Below are 6,000 nucleotides of genomic sequence, written 5' to 3'. Positions count from 1 at the left end.
TGGTGATGGCGGGCAGGTAGATCCAGGCGAGGGGGTGTGTTCCTGGATGAGCCTCCAGCTTGGAGGAAGCTGGAGAGACTGGAAGTGATTGGAGGAGGGCTGGAAAGAGGGGGGGTGGGTGAAGGAAGGAGCATCACCAGATGGAAGGCGGCAGTGTGTGTGTGTGTGTGTGTGTGTGTGTGTGTGAGATCAGGAGATAGATTGCTAGGGAAGGTATAATAAAGGGGTTTGGCAAAGCTCTCACTGCAGGGAAGCCTTAATAAGGCCACACCTGCAATCCCGCCTCCAGTTTTTGTCACCAGGTTGGAAGAAAGATATTGAGCCTTTGGAGGGGGGGGAGAAAAATAAATAAAATGCAACTAAGATGGTTAAAGGCCTGGATTTGCCGCGGTGGCGAAGCTACGGCACGTGTGCCAGAGGTGGCACGCAGAGCCCTTTCTGCGGGCACGGGCGCCGTCGCCTCCGGTCCTAGGCAACAACAACTCTATTGATTAGCCCTTGGGCCATATCAAAGTACAAAGTTCCAGCAACAAACTGTCACCAAAAACTTGATAAAAGCAATCCAAAATGGAATTTGATAAAATACAATTTAAAATGGAATTAAAATACAATTTAAGTTGAAATAGTAATAAAAGACAAATTTAAGATATAGATAAAATATGATAACATTATATTTCGGAGTCGCCCTTACAATCTACCCCAATCAGTCCCACATATGCAGATCTTAACCGGATCATTTTGTTTAAATACTGTGCTACGTTGAATGTTATTTTCAAGTTCTGGCCAGACATAAGGTAAGTAAGTTATTTTGATATGGGGATCCCAATGGGTCATTCGTTTGGTATATAGACCAAGATACCTGTCTCTCACCCTCTTATACAGACAACAGTCAAATAGGATGTGAGCCAGGTCCTCTACCTCTGCCCTCCGGTCCTAGGCCTTCGGCTGGGTTTTTTAAAACCATTTCGCTTTAGGCCTCTGTGCAAAAAAAAAAAAAAAGATTCAATCAATCAATCAATCAATCAATTTCAACTTCTCACAGGGAAAAAAAAAGATCTGGCAAAGTTGGAATTGATTGATTGAACTTTTTAGTCCCACCCAGTCTGAGGTTACCACTGCAGAAACGCCCACCCAATGGGCCACGCCCACCCGGCACCCCGACCGTACATAAGTGGGTTTTGGGTTGTAGTTTGAGCACTGGGTCTCTAAAAGGTTCTCCATCACTGGCCTGGAGATTAAAACATAGGAAGAATTGGGTTTGGCTAGTCTAGAGAAAAGAAGGACTGGTGTGTGTGTGTGTGTGTGTGTGTGTGCGTGTGACATGATAGCAGTATTCCAGTATTTGACAGGCTGCCACAAAGAAGAGTGTGTGTGTGTGTGGGGGGGGGGGGTCAACTTATTTTCCAAAGCACCAGAAGTCAAGAGAAGAAACAACGGATGGAAACTCATCAAGGAGAGAAGCAACCTGGAATTAAGGAGAAACATCCGAACAGTGAGGATAATTAACCAGTGGAACTGCTGGCCACCGGAAGCTGTGGAGGTTTCTAAGAAGAGGCTGGACAGTCACTTGTCTGACATGAGATAGGTCTCCTGCTTGAGCAGGGGGCTGGACTAGAAGACCTCCCAGGCCCCTCCCAGCTCTATTCTGATTCTGAATATTCTGAAACATCTGCAGCAGGAAGCATCAATCCAGGGGTTATAATCGAGGGAGTGAAAAACAGGGTGGTGGGCGAGACCACAGACAAGCCAAAAGGGAAGAGAGAAGGAAGGCGGGCTGCTAGCATGGGGAGGGGTCTTCACACTGAGCCCCCAAGGCAATTTGCTTCCTTCCACCTCATCGGGGGTCTTGTGAATCTTGTTCTCGGGACTTATCAGTCCTGGGTACGACTTGGCGGCTGGTGTGGACCTAGACCAGAGGTAGGCAACCTTGGCTCTTTTATGACTCGTGGACTTCAACTCCCAGAATTCCTGAGCCAATGGCTGGCTCAGGAATTCTAGGAGTTGAAGTCCACGAGTCATAAAAGAGCCAAGGTTGCCTACCCCTGCCCTAGACCATTCTGCCTGACTGTAAACCACGGTTATAACATGGCTTGCTGGAGGAAAAGGGATGGTGTCGGCCATCTGGCTGGAGTTGGGGACAGAACTGAATTGCAACTGGCCACGTGAATGGGGCGGCGGGGGGGGGGGAAAACAAAGGATTCTGGGACAATAGAAAGGGCCCCTTGAATAATAATAATAAAAAAACCTCTGCAGGTAACTCAAAAAAGTGAGCCAAGTTATGTTCCAGGATCCCAGTCAAGAATAATGGGATTGCAGGAAAAAGCTGGACAGTTGGACTATGACTGCGTTTGCCTATCACAGATTGTGTTTGATTTGATATGTGTTGAGTTCTTTGTGACCCCCCCCAATACCAGTGGTCCGAAAGTTTACAACCGTTCATTTAGCAACCTTTCAAAGTTATGACGGCACTGAAAAATGGCTTACAACCGGTGCTCGCATTTCCAATCATTGCAGCATGCCCACAATTGTGTGATCAAAATTTGGGTGCTTGGCAACCGGGGGGCAGCTATCCCCAGGGTTGTGGGGTTATTTGTGACCTTCCCAACAAGCAAAGTCAGTGTGTGTGTGGGGGGGGGAAGCCAGATTAACGTAACAACTGCACGAGTCACGTAATGACCGCAGTGATTCGCTTAACGACCGTTGGAAAAAAGATTGTAAAATTTGGTGCCACTCCACTGCCTGGCTTAGCGACGGAAATCATGGTGTCAGTTGCGATTGTAAGTGGAGGACTGTCTGTTTTGTGGTTTCTGCAAAGTCTCACACAAGCCGAGAGAGCATGGGGTGTGTACTGAGAGACGCAGGAGGGGAAACCAGGTTGAGAATCGGACGGTTGGAAGGAGATAGTAGAGAGAGAAATTGAAATTTATCCAGTGTATCTTACAACTGTGTGTTAGTACAATTTTGAGAGGGCCAGTTTGGTCTAATGGTAAAGGAATTGGGCTAGAAATTGGGAGATGGTGAGTTCTAGTCCCACCTTAGGCCTGAAAGCTGATTGTAGGACTTTGGGCCAATCACCAGGAGACGGTGAGTTCTAATCCCGCCTTATCCATGAAAGCTGGCTGCAGGACTTTGGGCCAATCACCAGGAGACGGTGAGTTCTAGTCCCTCCTTAGGCCTGAAAGCTGATTGTAGGACTTTGGGCCAATCACCAGGAGACAGTGAGTTCTAGTCCCTCCTTATCCATGAAAGCTGGCTGCAGGACTTTAGGCCAATCACCAGGAGACGGTGAGTTCTAATCCCACCTTAGGCCTGAAAGCTGATTGTAGGACATTGGGCCAATCACCAGGAGACAGTGAGTTCTAGTCCCTCCTTATCCATGAAAGCTGGCTGCAGGACTTTAGGCCAATCACCAGGAGACGGTGAGTTCTAATCCCACCTTAGGCCTGAAAGCTGATTGTAGGACATTGGGCCAATCACCAGGAGACGGTGAGTTCTAGTCCCTCCTTATCCATGAAAGCTAGCTGTAGGACCTTGGGCCAATCACCAGGAGACGGTGAGTTCTAGTCCCTCCTTGTCCATGAAAGCTGGCTGCAGGACTTTGGGCCAATCACCAGGAGACGGTGAGTTCTAATCCCGCCTTATCCATGAAAGCTGGCTGCAGGACTTTGGGCCAATCACCAGGAGACGGTGAGTTCTAGTCCCACCTTTGGTATGAAGGCCGGCTGGGTGACTTTGGGCGAATCTCTCTTTCTCAGCCCAACCCACCTCACAGGGTTGTTGTTACGGGGGAAACAAGAGGAGAATGGAGCATTGGGGACGTTCCCCACCTGGTGTTATTTATACCAAATAATTTTATTTTATTTTATTTTATTTTTAAAAAAACTAAAACAAACGCAAAAGGTAGGAGAAAAGAAGTTGCTGAAGCAAAGGTGGATGGCCACAAAGTGACCTAAAATGCAATGTTGAAAAAAGACTATGAATATGCAGCTACTTTAAATCAAAGGAGCAAAGGGAAAGGATGGCTGAATTAACAGCCCAAACGGGGAGGCCAGCAAAGAAAAAATAACCAATAAAATTTTATTTTTTTTCTCCTGGGGAATGAATCCGTCAATATAGGAAGGGACCATCTCGCTGATGGATCCTTTCGCGCAAGCCAAGATGGGCAGCGAGGAGACGGAGGAGGGAGGAGGACACAGTTGCGTGCAAGAGACACAGTCCTTCGCTTTAAAGATGCTGATTTAGCTGCTCAATCTAATTAGGCCAAGGGGAAGAATTATACTGTTAAGTCATGGGTGGGAAGGTGCTAATGAGGCATAATTAAGGCCTGCCAGGAAATTAAGAGAGAAATGCCCACCCCTATTCCCAGCTCAGCCTGGAGACACAGCAAATCAGGGTTGAAGCTGAGCTGTGGACCAGGGTAATGTGTGAACGGATGCACGGATGGGTGTTTGCAGCCCTGGTGGCTATTTTTTGTGGCTCTGGATTGAAGGTGTGTGTGTGTGTGTGTGTGTGTGTGTGTGTGTGTGTAAATAACCCCCTTGCTTGTCTGTGGCTAGGATGCTTCCCGGCTTCTTGCCGGGCTGGTCCTCCAGATTTCTGATTAGTTGGCGCGGCAACAGGCTGGATCCAGTCCAGAGCAGAGGCTGCATATGGAAGGCCACAGATTTCAGCCGCCAGCTAATTTAATCCGGAGTGGCTGAAAACCTTCAGGCTGGGGGAAAAAAAACCCTACATGAATCGGGGTCTCCGGGGAAGGCTTTGCGGTTTTTAACAAGCAGCGTTTGGCTCTCACCCTTAAAACTGAGGTCTTTCAGGGGTGAATTGCTTCCAAATTAAATGACTTAGTTTCTGATTTCAGCGGGTGCCATGACAATTTAAAGTGGCAAGGAAACCTAAGAATAAATGAGATTTTTTTTTGGCCCCTGGGAATGAACTGAAATAGAACTTAAAATTCCATCTCATCCACAAGCAGGGGAGGATAGCTTTTCTGAGGTAGAGGGCAATCAGAATTGAGAAAGAGGGTAATGTAAGGTCATCCAGCCTGACCCCATGTCCGAGGAACTCCCACTCACTGTCTCCTTCAGAACCAGGGCAGATCTGCTCCTGATAAGATGACGCTGCTTTTTATAAATACTAGTCCACAGTAGTCACTTCCTGTAATCACTATACAGTAGCCACTTAGTGGCCACTGACTAAGACACCGGTCGTAAGTCAAGGACTGCCTCTATGGTGATTATGGGAGTTGACTTCTCCATACACTAGTAGTCCTTGACGTATAGACAGTTGCTTAGTGGCTGTTTGAAATTACAACAGGCCTCCAGAGGGCTGCTTGCAACCTGGATTCGAATTGTGACAGCTGCTTCTGACACGATTGCGATTTAGGTGGCCGTCCATCAGCCTGAATTTATGTCCGTCCATTCACAGCACCTTACAGTTATTGAACCACAATTTATGCTTTGGCCGTAAACTGGTGTTTACTTCTAGTTTCTAGCAAAGCACGCCCACGGTGGACAACGGATCAGTTTAATGACCGCTAAAAAAAGTGTGTGTGTGTGTGTGTGTGTGTGTGTCATAAAATGGGGTACACTGGTCATTTTGGCAACCGACTTAGCAACTGGCACGACTCAGGACTGAAATTACAGCCTCAATTCTTGTCATACATCAAGAACTAATTGTATTCAAATTCCAAATAACTTCACCCAGGTGCCATATGGCCCCACCCCTTTGGTATGTTGGCCCCGCCCACTGCAGACCACAGCCCCTCCCTTTTCCTTCCACGCTTGGCGCAGTTTCTGCCTGTTAAAATATGAACTCTTATGATCTACTGCCGTTCCCCAAAATAAAATAATGAATAGCATTCGCCGGGTTTTGATTGACCGAGCCGGGGAACCTGTTTGCAGATGCTGAAGAAACACACTTCGTTCAGTGACCGTTCAAAGTTTCAACGGCTCTGAAAATTATGACTTACAACCGTTTTTTCATAGTGACGGCCGTTGCAGC

Source organism: Vipera berus, assembly GCF_964194415.1.
Source record: "Vipera berus genome assembly, chromosome: W".
Classification (NCBI taxonomy): Eukaryota; Metazoa; Chordata; class Lepidosauria; order Squamata; family Viperidae; genus Vipera; species Vipera berus.
This window is presented reverse-complemented; position numbering follows the sequence as displayed.